Source organism: Chrysemys picta, chromosome 14 (genome assembly GCF_011386835.1).
Source record: "Chrysemys picta bellii isolate R12L10 chromosome 14, ASM1138683v2, whole genome shotgun sequence".
Taxonomy (NCBI): Eukaryota; Metazoa; Chordata; order Testudines; family Emydidae; genus Chrysemys; species Chrysemys picta.
Window position 1 is genome coordinate 34,037,019 of NC_088804.1, and position 19,910 is coordinate 34,056,928.

At 39.8% G+C, this 19,910-nt stretch overlaps 1 long non-coding RNA gene across 1 annotated transcript in view; it reads right to left on the reverse strand.

Moving 5' to 3' along the window:
- Positions 1-19,910, reverse strand: part of LOC101938184 (uncharacterized) — a 597,742-nt gene that overhangs the window by 420,782 nt on the left and 157,050 nt on the right. Inside the window, exon 2 of the long non-coding RNA XR_010592669.1 lies at positions 4,640-4,774. This is a non-coding gene — a long non-coding RNA (uncharacterized LOC101938184). The remainder of the gene's footprint in view (positions 1-4,639; positions 4,775-19,910) is intronic.

Here is a 19,910-nt window from a genome sequence, read left to right on the forward strand (position 1 = left end):
ATTAAATTTTGACTGAACTCCTTTGGGGAGAATTGCATGTCTCCTGCCCTGTTTTATCTGCATTCTGCCATGTATTTCATATTATAGCAGTCTCAGATGATGACCCAGCACATGTTGCTTGTTTTAAGAACACTTTCACTGCAAATTTGACAAAATGCAAAGAAGGTACCAATGTGAGATTTCTAAAGATAGCAACATCATTCAACTCAAGGTTTAAGAATCTGAAGTGCTTTCCAAAATCTGAGAAGGATGAGATGTGGAGCATGCTTTCAGAAGTCTTAAAAGAGCAACACTCTGATGCGGAAACTACAGAACCCGAACCATTAAAAAAGAAAATCTACCATCTGCTGGTGACTCAGATGATGAAAGTGAACATGCGTTGGTCCACACTGCTTTGGATCGTTATTGAGCAGAACCCGTCATCAGCATGGATGCATGTCTTCTGGAATGGTGGTTGAAGATGAAGGGACATAAGAATCTTTAGCACATCTGGCACGTAAATATCTTGCAACGCTGGCTACAACAGTGTCATGCGAATGTCTGTTCTCACTTTCAGGTGACATTGTAAACAAGAAGCAGGCAGCATTATCTCCTGCAAATGTAAACAAACTTGTTTGTCTGAGTGACTGGCTCAGGACTGAGTGGACTTATAGGCTATAAAGTTTTTCATTGTTTTTCTTAATGCAGGTTTTTTTTTACATAATTCTACATTTGTAAGTTCAACTTTCATGATAAAGAGATTGCATTATAATACTTGTATGAGGTGAATTGAAAAATACAATTTCTTTTGTTTTTTACAGCACAAATACTTGTAATAAAAATATAAAGTGAGCACTGTATTCTGTATTGTAATTGAAATCAATACATTTAAAAATGTAGAAAACATCCAAAAATATTTAAATAAATTGTATTCTCTTACTGTTTAATTGCACGGTTAATTTTTTTAATCACTTGAAAGCCCTAATAATTAGCAGTAATTCTAACTGAAAATAATAGATGTAGATCTGTCTTTGTTCATCAGTGGCTGAAGTTAGTTTTTAATTTGCAGAGGGACCTTACCCATATCTCATTTGTGTGCACACGATATTTTACACACATACATCTGCATGTTTCAGAGTAGCAGCCGTGTTAGTCTGTATCCTCAAAAAGAACAGGAGTACTTGTGGCACCTTAGAGACTAACAAATTTATTAGAGCATAAGCTTTTGTGGGCTACAACCCACTTCTTCGGATGCATATAGAGTGAAACATATATTGAGGAGATATATATACACACATACAGAGAGCATGAACAGGTGGGAGTTGTCTTACCAACTCTGAGAGGCCAATTAAGTAGGAGAAAAAAAACTTTTGAAGTGATAATCAAGATAGCTCAGTACAGACAGTTTGATAAGAAGCAAGTGTGAGAATACTTACAAGGGGAGATAGATTCAATGTTTGTAATGGCTCAGCCATTCCCAGTCCTTATTTAATACATCTGCATGTGCACATTACATGGACTAACCACTTGATGCTATAATTTGCACAACACAAGTGATTACACTGCCATGTGCAAAATCTATTTGCACAGATGTTAGTGTCTGTCACACACACACACAAGTGCTGGCGTTAATAAAGGCATGCCCAGGTGTTTGTAAGTAAAGAGTTACCGGTGCAAAATGGGTTGTGCTATTTTGGAAAGTCAACTTTTTAAGAGTCATTGCCAAGGGCACAATAGGCCAGGCTGTGGAGAGAACACCAGCCAGAACCAGAAGCACCCAAAAGCAGTGATTTCTCCCTTCACTTTTGAAGATTCTGTAGGAGTCTGCACAGTCTGATCTAAGTACTGCTGATGAAGTCAAACTCCTTGGCTTCTGTGGCTTTTTTTTTTTTTAACTGCACCAGCTATCCCAGAACACTCTGGTTGGACAACCTGCTGACTCATCCTTCCCTATGCAGAATACCCTGCTCTGAAAAACCACTGACTCATTCCATCACACACTGCTGACTGAAATCCCATTCAGCAATACCAAACTGAGGTCTCCACAGAACCCATGTCTGTTTTTTTTATAAGTAGCTGCAGTGCAAATAAAATATTCTATCCCTGTCAGTTCAATATGCCATACATAAAATAATGGTAAAACCTGAGGGCAGAAGTACCTCCTCATACCAGAATATACATTTTCTCTGAACTCTCAATGAGAAACTTACTTCTAAATGGAGAAAAATAAGAGGGAACATAACTCCAACACGTTTTTCAAGCTCAACTCATTCTAAAAAAAAAATAAAGTGTTGTGTCTTTTTAAAAAAAAGCATGACTTCCTGCCAAGAAACTCCCATTTTCCAGCTAAAATTGGTATTCAGACACGACAATTTTATCCTAGTCCTCGAGGATGGAGCAAGCCCATATAACAGCTAATCATGGACTATCCTTTATTCATGAACTCTGATTTCCCATTACTGCTATTTTCCAACAATTGTGGTTTAAAAAACACAATTTTGCACATTTTACTTAATTTTTCTGATACGGAAATAATGAAAAATTGGTTTGTCAGTTACAATGAGAACAATATATATGGAAAGCTGAGCTGTTGTCACGTGCTGCCACACTCTGCTCTGCTACACTGGTGCAAACCCAATGACTTCAAGATGTGGCTTTATGGGCAACAAAGAATGGAACTGCAGCTAGTTTCACCATAGACAAATTTTGAATGAAAAGGCAGAATTTATTGGTCTATTTATTGGTTTATATAACAGTATGAGGAACATGTAATTACATTTTAAAGCTGAGCTCTGACTCAAAATACTTATTAATATAACTCTTGAATATATTAATGTCACTAAAGAGGCATTAAACCTTCTTGCAAGTTGTGTTAACATAAAGATCACTCAATTATTAGCAGCATAAAGCACCCTACTGCACTTTGGAGTACTTCAGTGTTTGTAATATATGCTAGAAGACAGGCCAGCTTTCTTTTAACACTTTTTACCAAAAATTAAATTAGAATATCCCTAAAGTAAAAACATTCTAAGCTCATTTAGCTTTCTCTGTATAAGAAAGGCTGGTAAGCGTGTGTAACGATGGGGCGGTCTCATTGCTATTGTCTTAAAAAAATGGTTTATAACTGACAGCTGACACTGAAGCACTGCACTGAGCAATCATGAAAGCCTAGAGAGTACAAAAGTAGTTTTTACCATGCTCACTGCAGCTGTGTAGACTCAACCTCTAACAGGTGAGCTCTACCTATCTGAAAAGGCCAGCATTAGGGAGCAGAACTGGTTGCAAAGTAATATTTTTCTCCTGTGAAAAATGTCGATGACAATGTTTCTGTCAAAAACCAAAACAAAGTTGGTTGCCAAAAACTTACATTTTCAAATTTTCATTTTTTGGTTGAAAACCCTAAAATTGTTGAAAAAAATGGAATTTTTTGGCCACAAAAATTTCTCTTTATTCAAAAAGCCATTTTTTGTCAAAAGTTTTGACAGAAAATTTCTGAGCAACTGCGTGAGGGAGTTTTACTTTTCTAATTAAAGGCCTAGCAGCTACTGACCTTGGTATGTTCACCAGAAGTAATGGTGTAGTGCTGCCAGCTTCCTGCTAATCCCACTCCATTGAGAGGGCCCAGAAGCAGCCCAGGCAGCCCCAAATTGGATGGGATTGGCTCAGGAGGGGCATCACCTACCCGGGTGGAAGAGGCACTGATTAAGCATCTGTAATGGGGGTAAAATCACCACTGAAACACCCCCACAAACCATGATAAGGGGTTGATGGTGTTCTTTCACTCTAGTCCCTATGGTCCTGGGTCTGCAGCTTCTGTGTCCCAACCCTCCAGGCAGGTCACCTTTCACGTTCATGGTAGCAGAAAAGTCCAGACAGAAAAAACACCAAAGTCTAATAACCTTTATGACAGGCCTTCAGCTCCCATATAGTACTCATCAATCTTTGCCTCTTTTAGTCTTGAGACTTGTACTTCCCCTCTGGCTGGGGCAAGGGGAGGAGAATCCAGGTCTGCCCTCTCCTTTCCTCTGAGGTCCAGCGGGGTCCCTGTGTGTTAGGCAGCTAAGGGCTATTCCTTACAATCCTTTGCCACTTCCCTGAGCTGCTCCTACCTTTTCCCATTTATTGGCATCTCTTAGAGGGACTGCAACCACCACCACACCTGCTGTCTCTGTGCAGCTTCTTCCCAACTCTCTATTGAAGAGTTTTCTCAAAGCTACTCCCAGCCTCTACCCTAGGTGCCCTATCCTCCTTCTCAGCTGGCCAATACTAAATTGGGCCTGCCCTTCTTCCCTCCCCCAGGTGTAGCCTGATGGGCTACCTAGGCACTAATTATCCTATTAACCCTTTATTTGCCAGTATGGGACACATGACCCATCACAGCATCTCTCAGGCAACCTTCACTGAAGGGCTCCTAAGGAACCTCTGCTGGAGTTCAGTCCTGCCCATTCCTGCAGTACTACCACCTGCAGTAGGGGAATCCCCCATCCAGCACACTTGCCACCACAGGAACAAGGAGATGCAATTTGCATTCTCCTGTGTCTGCAGGGAAAAATCCAACCCAAAGCAATAAATAGGACAGTTCCCAAAGAGAGCTGGGGGGAAAGGGGGAAACTGAATGGTTTTGCATGCAAAAGTGACTGTAGTTCAATGTATACTGTACCTTTCCCCAGTTTTGGTATCCTTTTTCCAGGGGGAATTCTGCACGTTTTTGCATCAATAAAAGGTTTATGTGTCAGTAGAGAACCTCTGTGCAGTAGAGCAGGAAAATTCAGTTCAGTGCATCACCACTCTGGATCTGAAAAGATCATAAAATGTACCTTTTTATATATTGCACCCTTTATCTTAAAGGCTCACAAAGCACTCTTAAAATAAATTGATGAACAAACATATCTCCCATTTCTTGGGAGTTAAACAACTGCTGTATGCTTGTGATCTTTGAATTTAATTGCTACAGAACAGACTTGGATCAACAGTCATTGACATTAGCCAGCTCATAATTCATTTTCATGTATGTGGCTTACCCAAATCTTTGTTCAACAGAACAAAAATATTTTTCTCCCTGGTTTATCCTTTCAAAGTCAGAAATTATTTTTAAAACTTTAACATTATTGCCTTTAGTAACCTCTATATTTACATTGCCTACCATTTTCGATTATAAAAGATTCTGCAAATAGTTTTGTTTGTTTGTTATAAACCTCACAAATCTCCATAGTTTGCAGCAGGCCCTTGAAATTCAGTAGGGAGAAAGCACTCTGGCTAGACAAGTGCCTTTTCTTTTTCATTCAGGTTTCGCTGATTTATAAACTGTTAAAAATGACCATTTCCCCTCTCTTGCTTGCATTGCTCAGGAAAAATTTAGGATCATGCCAAAATAAGAGTTGAACTTGAACTCTCTAAAGAGCCAGCTGCATACTGCTACTGTTGGAGCAGTGGTGGGTACTCCACTCCAAATGATATCTCCCAGACGTTGCACATAGCTTCAGCACCCCTTCCCCTACTACATGGATCAAGAGTTCCTTCCACTCCTGGAAGGGTGGGAGAGAGAAAGATGAGGAAGAATAGTCAGAGGCATTGTGGAAGGGAAAGTGGTAATAAAGGCGATGGAAAGAGGGGAGGATTTACACACAATAAGAAAGAGAAAGAAGAAATGGAATGATGAGTAGCATGAAACCAGCACTATTAGGGTACAGTGCAAGACCCATATCTTTTCATTGGCATTCAAAGCAGATGGGCCCTGAGGTATTTGGTGTAGGAGTAAAACCTCTGATCTCACAAAGATAGTTTCTTAAGGGCCTGATCCTAATCCCACTGAAATTAATGGGAGCTTTCCTATTGATCTCAAAGGCCTTTAGATCCTAAAGGGGAGTTCCAACTTCTAGCAAAATATTACATATCTCTTATGTTTGGCACTGGAACACAGTCCCTAGATAATATAACGATGAACACAGTAGAAATACTTATAGGGAGAGAAATAGGCAAAAACAAAAAACCAAAGAAGAGAAAATGCCTAGGAGGGGATGTCATCTCTTTGAGTGGGCAAATAACATGTACATAAGGATAAGAGCATGAAATGGGACCATTGGTTGAGTATTAGGAAAGACTTCCTAATGGTGAGATCTAGTAGAGTGTGGAACTGATGAAGACCTCATTGCTTGGGACAACTGAAAGTAGATGGACCAAGCATTGGAAGAACAATCTCATACTGGCCAGGGAGAGACCTACAGTAATAAATCTTTTCCATCTCTTATTTCTTGGAATATTTTTATATATGCATCCCAATACGGTCCTTGAACTTTCCTGAGAGAGATTCGGAGCAAGACATCTGACAGCAGTAGTATCTCCTCCTGCTCATTTCATTCTTTGGGGGCAGGGAGGAGAGGCTCAGCTCTGTCCCACTTCTTCTCTTCTAGTTCCTCTGCTGAGAAGTGCGTGAAAGAAAAGCAAAGGTGAGAAAAGGGGCAGCAGTGTTTCCTCCCTGGAAGTTGAACACTGAACAGTGGCATTTATAAATTATTTAGTATTCAGGGTGTACTTGAGACTGTTCTCACATCATCTATCACAGACACACACAAAGACACAGAAGTTAGAAAATTAGTACCTTAAAAATAAATTTACCAATTGTAATGGGGTATTCTTGTTCAGTCTGGCTTTATGAATTACATCACTCAGATACCACTACACAATATCAGAGCAGAACCTTATTATTGTAAATGTTGTTCAGCCCTTAGGCTCGAGAAGTGCCTTTTCTTTATCCTGTGAAATCACACATTCAGGCATAGCTGAGTAACGAACTGTTAAAAATTACCATTTCCCCTGTAAGTTGGCATTTTACAATCCCTAGGAACAGACCCAGGCAAAATTAGCCTCAGCATCAGAGTGATACTGCCTCTCCAGAGATGACACTGCCCCCTTCACATGCATAGTCTGTCCCTCATGTCCTAACACAGGATCAGGCCCTTGCCTGGATGACTGAATAAGCATCAGCTAAGGAAAGATTTGAACATGGGCATAGCCAGACATTTGGAGTTCTCCCATGCTAATAGCTCCCTGCCTGTAGTCAGTAATAAAAAAGAAGAAAGGAAGTAGCTGTGTGGTCCATACAGTACTGGAGGTAGGAAGGCCCTCAGAATTCTCCTATATTAGCACACGCCACCGCAGATGTGAACATACAGCTGCACAGTTCAGAGACTGGCCACTTACAAATTCTGAGTGCCCAATTACAGGTTTGCTCTATTAGCAGAGATCTGCAATCACACATTTTATTAGAGCAACACAGTCATATCATAATAAACACAGGCAACTCATGCACAACACTCTCATGATTATCTGGCAGCGTTACCTACTCCCTTCCTCTTTTCTTTAAAGTTGCACTAGTACTTTGTACAAAATGCAGTGAAGGAAGACAGTAGAACAATGTGGATAGCAGATGCTCTAGTAAAGGGTACATTCTGCCACCACCCCATTTAATTACTATTTGCTGTTCGAAACTGTGTAGATGATCTACACCCACACAAGATAATTTGATCGCTTTATTTCGTATACCCGTGTACTAACATGACATTAAAAATTTCAAAAAGTAAAAACTTTATGACTGCCGTTAAGGATCCTGCAAAAAATCTCAGAGCCTTTTCTTTGGGTTCTAATTATTTTATCAGTATATCCCTGTAAAACAACATGCAGACCTAACACAGTGTTTTGCAGACAGAAGGATTAAACCTTGTCTCTAAGAAGCATATTGACAGCTGGGGTGAAATTCTGGACCCACTGAATTGGAAAACTCCCATTGACTTCAATGATGGAGAGCGGGAGGGCAGGATTTCACTTCTGGTGTTCACCTTCATTACAGAACTTAAAGGTGAAATCCAGACAAAGGAAAACAGGAGGTAGGGAGTCGGGGTCAAAGATTGTTCCATCAGGGAGGAAGAAATAGTATAAACAGCAATAGCGGGATTGGAAGCCATTTACATTGCGACTTTGAGTTGGTACATAGATGCTCTTTAAGTCAATGTGCTCCAGAGTGTGGAGTAAGACTGGATGATGGAAACTCAGCTGATAAAAGCTCTCTCCTTGATGGCTGCCAAGAAGACTCTGAGCCAAATTCTCAGATAGGTGTAGCTTCACTGAAGTCACCAATTTACACCTTCTGAGAATCTAGCTTTCAAGCTGTTAAGATGTCCCATTTTGTATTTAAAGACCTTAGTTGTGTTGGAAGCCTGCTTTTGTGCTTAAAGATTCAGGCCTGATTCTCTTCTTACTCTGGTTTTACACCAATGTAACTTCATTAACTTCTACACAGTTACTCCGGATTTACACTAGTGGAAATATGAGGAGACTCAAGCTCTCAATTTTAATTAGGCTTATTAGTTAGCTTATTCCTTTTAACTCAGGCTCCAAGATGTCATTTCATTGTTGCCCCAGAAAGCCGCCTTATTAAGCGTGTGGGTTAGCCAATGCCCATCACAGACAGAGATAGTTGGCCACACTCTTATATAATCTCCATTAAAAACAAGGTAAATTAGATTGGTTACTATTTGTAAATCACTTTTAACATGGAAAGGGTCAGGTTCTTTGGATGAATTTCAAATTTTTACTGAATTTAAGTAATTCTGGGTGGAAAAATTATAAAAAATGAAAGGTGGGATCCACAAGGGATGTAGGCAATGCTGAGTGACGGGGCACCTAGTTTTTAAGCACTTAGAACAGTGGGGGGCAAACTGCGACCCATCAGGTTAATCCACTGTTGGGCTGCGAGACAGTTTGTTTGCATTGACTGTCTGCAGGCATGGCCGCCCGCAGCTCCCAGTGGCTGCAGGGACGTGCTGGCCGCCGCTTCCCACAGCTCCCATTGGCTGGGAACGGCGAACCACAGCCACTGGGAGCTGCGGGCGGCCATGCCTCAATGTAAACAAACTGTCTCGCGGCCTGACAGTGGATTGCCCTGACGGGCTGCAGGTTGCCCACCACTGACTTAGAAAATCACAGGAACAACTCCGCCATCCATAAAGCCTGAGTTAGGTGCCTAGGTTTCAATTCAACTAATAGGGAGCAATCAGCACCTCAGAATGTGTTCCACAAGGCCAGCAATAGGTGAAGAGAGGCCTAAACTAGCCAATGGGAGATAGAGAGGAGAGGGGTGTGGCCTAAGCTCCGCCCATCTCACAAAGATAGGCACCTATCTCTGTTTGCCATCCATGAGCCAGGGAAGACAGGTGACCAAATGCCTAAGACACATGCAATTCCTGAAACAAAACAGTCAGGGGGAAGAGGAGGACACTCTCCCTTATAACCTTTAGTCAAGTGGATAGGCTGCTGTGACAGGCTGGCACTCTGCCCCTGCTCTGTGGTATCACTGAAACCTGCTCAGACCCCACTGGTTAGATATCCATACTGTGCTGTTTATTTCAGATCCCTCCACCAACATCTTTACAGTTTAATGCAGCAAGACTATATACAATGTCCCTTGTATCCTCAGACCTTTTCCCAGAGCCCAAGAGGAGAAGACATCTCCCTTCCTGCAGATTTCTCTGACTCCATGCTCAGCTTGCCTGCTCCTCCCTCTTTCACTTTGTTCCTGTGCCTTTTTATCAGTCCTCTGCTGATGGGCTAATTAATCCTTTAGTTCACCTAGCCTACTATAACTTTTCATCCCCCCAATCAGCCCTCTCTGGGACAGCCAATGTCAGAGTGATCAGCGTGCACACTCACCTGCTAATTCCCAGCACTCTGTCACAGATGCTCACCCAGGATGTGGGAGACCCCAATTCAAGTCCCTGCTTCTCCTGAATGGGAAAAGGGCCTGGACAGCGATCAAACACCTCAGGTGAATGCACTAATCACTAGACTATGAAAAATTCCAATGTGGCTTTCCCTCAACCTCTGCCATTTACGTTGTTCTGCTTTAATTAAATAATTGAATGCTTAAATATTAACTGGGCCTTAGAAAGCATTGAATAACTATAACCTAGCAGTTAGAGGACTCACCTGAGAGATCACGGATCTCTGTTCAAATCCTGTCTCCCACTTTGAACCAGGGGTTTCCCACATCTGGATGAGTACCCTATACACCAGGCTCAAGGCAATAAGGGAGCTCCGCCTCTTCCTCCCTACATTTTGTGCGGTGTTACACAGCCTCTAAGCACAGCTATTGGATTGGGCCTGCACAAGCAATTAAGGACACTGAATGCCTATCTTCCCCAGTTTCTGACTTGCTCTGGGGCTTAGATGGGAGATAGGTGCCCGGGCACCTAGAGGGAGGCAGCAGTGCATATGCTCAGAGTCAGAAACATAGGGAGCTTTTATTACAAAAGCTTCGGCACTGAGTGAATTTAGGCAACTGCAGGGTTAGATGGCAGCCAAGCAAGAGTATTGTGCTTCGCGGTGGTGCATAACAATGGGACTTACGTGTCTAAGTACCTTTGTGGAGCCCACCTGAAATTCTCAACATTTTGAAGTTTACAGATTAATTTAATTTTACAGACTAAGAATCCCAGTATATAAATAAAGCAGTATCTACCTAATATCTGAGAACATGACCAACAGGATATCTGCTTTTTTGCAGATTCTCTTTAATACAAACTGCATGAGAATGGTTTTTAGGCTATTATACTCCATTTTCAATGCCCAGTCTTGTAATCCTTACTCTCAATAGTAGTCCTGAGGATTGGTCCCATGAATAAGCATACTTAAGTATGCACCATAACATTGAATAGTCACTTACAGTGGTCACACTTAAAAACATAATTCCTGTTGTATAGCTACTATCAATTCCAGCAATATTCCCTATACATAAATGGAGAGTTCTAGCTGATAATATTTTAGTGCACCCATTCTAATAATAAGTGATTAACAAATATATGTAATAAATTACTATTTTTAAAGAACAATATGGGTCTGACTAAAATATAAAGCACCATATACAGTCTACTGTCTAAAAGCAGACAATATATTCAATAAAATAAATCAAAAGGGACAAGCACTTATTTCTGCCTTTTTTAATCTCCAGTCTCCCAAACAAACTTCTCATAAATACCCACAAGGCCAACAAGATAGCTGGAGCCTCCATCTACATAACTAATCACAGAATAAATCTCAGAATAGACTTCATATAAATTCAAGGCTTTCCATTTCCTCTTGCCTAGCCTAAAGAATCTTTTTCCTGTTTGGCAACATCCAACAGACCTTTGCTTCAAGCTCCTAGACAAGAGTAGATTATTCCTGTCCAGTTCACAAGTAATAAGTAATATTTTGAGCCACTATTGCAATCCTTACCAACCACACTTTTTTCCCATTTATTTTGAGGATCCAATGCATGTGTTTTTCCTAAAAGCAATCAAAGTGAAATCCATGGTAATTCTCCAATGTCCAGGACCTCTTTAACTGAAAAAGAGGTTTCTTCAAAATAAAATAAAATAATCATCTTAAATATGCAGGAAGCACAATTAATTCAGACTTAGGAGACCTGGGATCCATCTCTGTCTTTGCAACTCTTCATGAGCTTGGGAAAATCATTTAGCTTTGCTGTGTTTGAACTTTCCCATCAGTAAGTTAGGGATAATAAAACAGCCATACATATGGAAAGTACTTTGAGATTCTCAGATGAAAGAAACTGCACATGTGCAAATAGTTAATATTAAACATAGTAATAAATACAACAAAATTATGATTTTTGCATTATTCTGTGTGTACTGCCCATTAGTAAAGAAATTGCATCAATATGTCTTTAGCGGTTCTTTTTTCTGAAATGACATGTGTCCTGGCCTGGCTTCAGAGCCACTGGCATATTTAAACACACTATTGTGCCACGGAAACAAATACTATGTGTGCAATGGAATTTTTGTGGGTTGCAATTAAAAACACAGAGCCCTAATTTGAATCCATGACTGAAAAATGAACAAAGAAGAAACATACTCTGGGTTAATATATAAAATGTTACTTTCCCTGAAATATGAAAATTATTTGAAATATCTACATCAGGGTTTGGCAACGTTTGGCACGCGGCTCGCCAGGGTAAGCACCCTAGCGGGCCGGGCCAGTTTATTTACCTGCTGACGCGGCAGGTTCGGCCGATCGCGGCCCCCACTGGCCGCGGTTCACCGTCCCGGGGCAATGGAGGCGGCGGGAAGCCGCGGCCAGCACATCCCTCGCCCGCGCCACTTTGCACCGCCGGCGAGGGATGCACTGGCCGCGGCTTCCCACCGCCCCCATTGGCCCAGGACGGCAAACCGCAGCGATGGGGGCCACGATCGGCCAAACCTGCTGCGTCGGCAGGTACATAAACTGGCCTGGTCCGCCAGGGTGCTTACCCCAGCAAGCCGCGTGCCAAACGTTGCCGACCCCGATCTACATAGTAGTAATTGGAAGCTTGTTGGTATTATATTGTTTTAACACCAAATGTCAGGGGGGACAAGCTATCAACCTGTTTCTGTGCTTTATTATATCAAGACCTATTGGTACATAGGGTGAAGATGGCAGGTGTTTTCTCAGGAAGTGACTCTTATTTAGTTCAGATAGTTCTACTGGTGTTTTCCAACTGGTCTGTCTACAGATGGCTCCTTCTTAATGATACTAATGTCTTGCTGTGGGTGACCCTAAATCTCTGACTGCCAGAAGCTGGGTCTGGACTACAGGGGATGGATGGATCACTCAGTAACTTGCTCTGTTCTGTTCATTCCCTCTGAAGCATCTGGCACTGATCACTGTTGGAAGACAGGATGCAGTGCTAAATGAACCATTGGTCTGACCCAGTATGGCTGTTATGTCCAGACAGCATGTTCACTCTTAACATTTTCTCTATTTGGCATGGCATAAGTTTCAATTTCCTTATTCCATTATAACTTCTGCAATTCTAAGCTGTTTATATTATTTCATGCACCGCTTGATAGCAGACACAACCCGTTCTTGCCGAGAGTGGGGGTGCAGAGGGAGGGCAGTCAGCTTCAGCAGTGTTACTGAGCATGCTCCGTCCATGTGAGCATGCTCAGTACAAGACAAGCAGCAAATCGGTGGTGGTGGGGGGAACGTGACTCCCCATGCCCCTCCAATACGTGTCGCCTCTGCTTGATAGAATAGACCACCATAGCCATCCATTTCAGACTTGCAAATTTCTACTCTTATAAAAGTTAGACAGTTAACTGATGTCTCTGACCATGTTCTCTCATTTTATGTTTAGGACATACTGGAGAATTAATTGAATTGTCTCATTAGACTGATCCCCAACTTGGTAAGGCAACTTCCATCTTTTCATGTACTATGTATATATACCTGCTACTGTATTTTCCACTCCATGCATCTGATGAAGTGGATTCTAGCCCACGAAAGCTTATGCCAAAATAAATTTGTTAGTCTCTAAGGTGCCACGAGGACTCCTTGTTGCTTTTGCTGATACAGACTAACACGGCTACCCCCTGAAACCTTAAAAAAGAATGCTTCTCATCTGCCCCTTCTTTGTGTCATCTGAGCATTTCCTTACTCTTGCAAAAATTCAGCCATTGAACTGTCATTTTAAAAAGCTTTTTGTAGTATAGTACAGTAATTTTCCATATGACATTGACATCCACCTGATCTACATGTTCTACTATTTTCCCTCTTTATTAGGTATTTTGTCTATGGAGCAAGCCTCCTGTCTGCTTAAACAAAAATGTTTTGGTATCGGTCTATTATCTATCCTGACATGTGAGTAAATACAACTGCACTTGCAAACAAGATGGAGCAGAATCTGAGAAGATGTATTCTTGGTGTCACAGGGAGAAACCTGAAAAAGAACATGTGTGTTCAGGTGGAAAGCTAGGTAAGAGATATCTCAATAGTAGAGAAGAAACTAAAGTAATTATTTTCTGGCATTAGTGCAAGAAGGTGGCCTACACTTCTAAAATAAGGTTGTAGGTGGTACAATGAATGGTAAATACAGCTAAGGGAATTTAAAAAAAAAAAGAGGGAGAGATTAACTAGTAACCTGGGTAGAAGCCATGCTCCGATCCAAAGCCCATAAAACTCAGAGGAAAAAATCCCATTAGTTTCAATGGGGTTTGGATAGGTCCTTCATGATCATACTTGTCCTAGAACAGGGATACCTGCTGGTAATGCATCTTCTGCAGTGGCTGTAATGTGGTTGTGATGATAATGAATCAGCAATGTACTTTCCACTGACTCACATCAGAAACTAATCATGAGTTATCTGTCCTGGCGACAAGTTCTACCCACTACCATGTTTTCTTCTTATTCTTTTCAGTGACTGCTGTTACAGAATGGTACTTTCATTTGTTCCGGAAAACACTGTTTTGACAGTGATGTCTCTTTCTCTAGTGATGTCTCTAGGGTAATTTCTGTCCTTTCTTTTTCTATATGGCATAGCAATGGCATATAGTATCTCTGCTTTATTTTCTTATGGTCCATCACTCCATGCCCTATTTTTTAAAATCACTGCAGCCTTCTCTGAGTCTTTTCCTGATTTCTCCTATACAGTTCCAGTCCATCAAACTGATCCATATAGTAATACCAGAGAAACTCTATTTTGTGTCCCTGTCTTCCATTTTGTGTCCCTGGCTTCCATTTTAAATAAGCAAGCATCACTCCACCATTAAATGGAGGCTAAAGGTCACATAGCACTAAAAACCAAATTGGCGAGAAAAGGTGATAAACAGATCATAACACTGTGAGCTAATTTAGAATATAGGCTAAAGGTCACATAGTAGAACTGGTGGGAAAAAGAAGGTGGTAAACAATGATTGACAGATACAAATAATAGTCAAATGGTACGATGTCATGTCTAAAAATAGAATTGAAATAGTATAAAGGTCAGTGTGTCAGTTGACTGCTGACAGTTGAGAGTTGACAGGCTTGAGAAGAGGTTGAGAAAGCAGCTGAGCAGAGAGCTAAGAAGACAGAGAAAGGTGTGAAGGTGGTGAAGATGAGATGAAGGAGAAGAAGCAGCAAGCAGAATGACAAGGGAAGGATGCATCAGAGGAGTGTGAGAGAGAAATAACAGGAGAAGATATTGTGCAGTCAGCTGAGTAAGTCTGTCAAAGTAATAGTTATAGTTATAGCAAAGTATAGTATGTTAATGTATATAAGTTTGGGGGGGATGGTTAATAAAGATGTATGTATGTGTGTTGGTTGTGAAAGGGATTTATATATGTAAAACCTAATGAACATCTAAAAATTGCTCTTAGCTACCCATGAATGACTGATCACCGTAAGCAGGGACCAGCCACTTTGTATCATTTCAAACTATAAGGCAATGTGGTTTGAATTACTTTAACTTGTTATAAGGGATTCGTATTTAGATTGTTATTTTGTCAAGGAAGGTTATTTGTATCAATAAAAGGCATCTTGTTTTCGAAAGAATACTGCGTGTGTCAATCATTTATCAGAAGGCTGTATCCGCAGCCTCCAAGTATTTCCTTAACCACCTTAGAGTCCCATACCTAATGAAAACATATTGGTTAAAATAAGTAAACAGGTTATCAGTTCTGGGGGTATGCAAATTCTGTTTTGGGGATAACAACTGATAGGTCCTTTTGCTTGACAGGGATCCATTAAAATCAATAGATCAAATGGATTAACTTGCAATATCAGGGCTATGGGCTGTCTCTGACCTGACACATTTTCCAAAGTAGATACCTGTCCAATAGGGTCTATCTTCCTCTATGATTCCTTTTGTCTTTCATTTCTGTCTTTAACCCCTCAAACTAATCCCAAAATAAGTGAAAGTATTAGAAAAAAAATTCCACCTATTTCCTTGTATACAAATGGATTTCCAGTCTCTGGTAGTCAAGCCTCTGCCTCTTTAATTCCTAAGGCTATATGGATGGCAATAAGAATACATAACATTGGCTTATTAGATTCGGATTCCGGGTATGGCTTGTTATGGCAGACATCTTAGGGTGGTTTACGAGATATTTTTCTTAGCATCCATTTCCTCGCACATCCTAGGTCAAAGTGTTGAATTATTCCCACAAAACAGAAAGACAAAATAGTATTAAGCCATATCATAATTTTTGTGAAAAGCAGCAAGCAAACTCTAATGGAACGTGGTTGTACAAATTAGAGTGGCTCTTAACAATAATTGCAATTAAAGTATACTTTCAATGCTGGAAGAACTCCATTCAGTTGCATATGAAAATCATTGGATTCACTCTGTCCTTAAATTCTATACAAAGTTGTTAAAGTATTAATGCCCAAAAAGATAGATGGAATCCTGTCCATTTTCTCAAATGATATTTGTATTACTTATTCTTACCTTATATTTGCTTTAAATACACTGTCATATGTTGGGTAGCCTTTTTAAATATTTCTTTAATTTATAAAGATTTGCATTGTATACAATTTAGTGGACATCTTTTGAATTTAGAATCAGAACCAAATGATCACAACCTTTGAAATGAAGACTGTTCAGCATTTTCATGAGTACAAGGAATACTCCTTTTTTCAAATCCATTTTCTCCCTCTACAAAATGTACAAATTAGTGACCCAAAACTTGATCCCCTCCTATTTTTCCTTTATACTCACCTACTCATGCACTTTTAGCTACCATCTCTAAGTTGATGATTCCCGTATTTTGCTGTCCAGCCTCCGTTTGGTCTCATGCCTTTGACAGTGTTTCTGGCATCTTTCCTCACCAGTTCAAAATCAACATGTGAACACCAACTGCATTTCTCCAGCTGTGTCAAAACTTCCATTTTCCTGCTCATCACCAAGTGCAAAACAGTGGTGTCACAATAAACATTCCTCTCTCCTACTCTAGACAATTGCCATATCCTGTCAATTCTTCCTTTACAAGATCTCTAAAACCCATTCCTTCCTCTTCACCCCCACTGCTAAGACACCTGTCCATGCTTTGGTCACCTCTAACTTTTCGCCCTGAAATCTACACGTTTATGGACTCCTTTTCCTCACCTCATTCCTCTACTGTATTTCCAAACAACTGCTGCTGCTAAAACACTCATGTTCCACTTGGATCATGTCACTCCCTTCTTCAGATCCTTTCAAGGGCTTCCCTCCTCCTTTTTGCATCATCACATTTCTCATCATCAAGGTTTAGCACAGCTCTGTCCTTGCCTACATCTTTGGTCTCTTGTCCCCCTAGTCCCATTCCCATTACTTCTGCTCATCCCAACCCTCCTTCCTGAATGCCCTCTTCTGTATCATTCTCCCATCTCATCTTCATGCCTTTTTTCCTTCCTGGCCCAGATTATAACTCCTCCCTCCCTCTCCTTCTTCACCTAATGTCTTTCCTCTTTTCATTCTCATTGCTCTTTAAAATACAATTCAGTCATTTATGATAACCTGACAAATGCCCCACCATCCACCCTATATATCCTATATGTTAAGACCGTATTACCTGTCTCTAATTTAAGGCCTGATCCTACTAAACTTACTATTTACCGCCAGTTGCAGACACACTGAAGTCTATAGGACTAATCACAGTAGAAAGCATTTTGCTCAATAGTGATTAAATGTATGGTTTAGGTCCTTATGCCTTGATCCTGCACTGGGTTCCATAGGAGGAGACTGGCCCACCCACACAGAGTTCATTGCAAGATTGGGGCTTAGACTGTAACGTCCTTGGGGCAGGAACTATATTGTTGGCTATATGGTATTTACACAGCATTGAGCGTACTATGACCAATCAATAAATCAATATCACAGACATGCTACTATCTTTATTTTTAAACTAAAAATAGTACAATGGTTTCACTTAACAAGTTTCTTCCATTTTGAAAGATTCTGCCAGTTTGAGAGATATTGAATGTATTTAAAATGGAAAGTACTGCTGGAACCCAAAATATCTAATCAAACCAGAAACACTGTGTGATCACTTTGCATCACCCTCAGAATCTCTCTGCCTTCCTTCCACAGTGGAAGGGAGTGGAAATGGAAGGGAGTGCAAACAATTAAGAGGATGAAAAGTGCATATTTTGCAATGAATGTTCAGGCTAATGTTTGTAATAGTGTCCAAAAATATGTGATTTTTACAACACAACTGTAATTTTGCAGTAACTTGACTTCAGAATAAAAATATATTCTTAAATTTAAAAACAATTGTTAAGATTTTTTTAAAAAATACTCCCTGTAAAAACTGTCTGCAGAAACTGAAACACAGTTTAATAATAAATTTCCATTGTTGTCAGATGTTCTTTCTGGTTTATTCAGAAAGACTCAAATGGATATTACTCATACAAACTGATGCGTTAAAAACAAGTGTGTGTTTCACTAAACAGATAAACATCTCTTACATTTGTTTTTTTGCCAAACTTAACAGGGAAAAAAACCACTGAGACCATAATCAACTTTTCATGGATTAAATATTCATATAAGTCCTCTTCCTACTCCTTACTATTGACTCACACTTTACTGCATACCCAAGGGACTACATATTCTAAAAACAAGGAATGAGTAATCAGGAAAAAGATGTTTCCCTTCTTCAAAGTATTCACTAAAGCATTCCTCTTTTTAAAGTATCCAACACATAATGCTTGCCTGGCTTGTGATCCAACTTGTACTATAACATCTTCTATAGCAATTTTATCGACAATGTTCACTTAACCTAAACATGGTGTCATATTCTTGCAAACACATTTAAAATATAAACCACCTCCTAGAAGTTTCTCCAAGTGTGACTAGAGGGTGTTGTTCTAATTCTCATTGGTTTAATAACAAGATGACATGGAAAACTAGAGATATCTTTTAGATTATTGAGATGTACCATAAGGTATCAATGCATGTTCTTCAACAACTAGAGAAGGGACATTTTTAAGACATCTTTGAAATTAATTCTTAGAAAAAATTATGAAAAGGAAGTCGTAGGACTCACTTGAGAAGTGACTCACTTGTTTTGACTGCCATTTTGGGTTTTTTGCTGTGGAAAGGAGCACAATGGCAGGCATGTGTCCTGCAAACTAGATTCTTAAGGGCAATTAATTAAAATATATCTATATCTAAAGAGCATTCTGCTCAGTGAGCATTCTAAAGGGCTGAGTTGCTATCGTAAACTACCAATCTCAGTTTACTTTAGCACAAAATAATGTATTTGTTTTCTGACAAAGGAGTTCTACAATAATATCAAGGTAAAATCACTGGGTGTGATTATCAAGTAATACATTTATTGGGCATAAAGGCATTTCTACTGTGCCAATTACTAATTATGCTCCAGTCATGGGTAGTTTATGATACTTCTTACTCCTTTCAACATGTTACTACTTAAATATCAGATCTCAAAAAATTCAAATATTGCCGGCAAATTGATAAGCCTAATACAGAACTCCGATTATTCCCTTGTACAAAACTATTAGCTTTTTGGTAAACAATCTAGCTTTCTTCTTAGGAATTTAAAATTGATCATATCATCAAGTAGACCACATGAACCATAAATGGCTTTAAGCTCCAAAATAAAAAACTATATAGTTTTTATTGACCCATATGTCAATATTAATCTGGTTAGCTGGCATGTTCATAATCACCAGATGTAATATTCACAATTCAGGATACTGGTAGGTTGAATAGTCAGTCAAGATATATATAAATATTTCCTATTGTCATGGTAAAAGAGAATACAAAATTGAAAAAAAATCAATTGTAAGTACTGAGCATTGGTAAATTTCTGTTACTTACAAGAGTATTTAGTATTTATTCTATTTGAATCCTTCCTTGTAAATGAAAATTCAGAAGACAATGCAATGCCAAAAATAACCATATTTACTAGTAACAAAGTAGAATTACTATATAATATTTTATCACTGGCTTCCACCTTGTATTCAAATCTGTCTCTCTTAACATATCTCACATTCATGTGTATTATAGAAACATTCAAAAGGATGAGATCGTACAACCAAAATTACAAATACCAATCAAGTGAGGGCAAATAGAAAACAGGGCCAAAACATAGACACACTTGACAGCATCCATGTCATCTGTCAAGGCACTGTGACAAGGA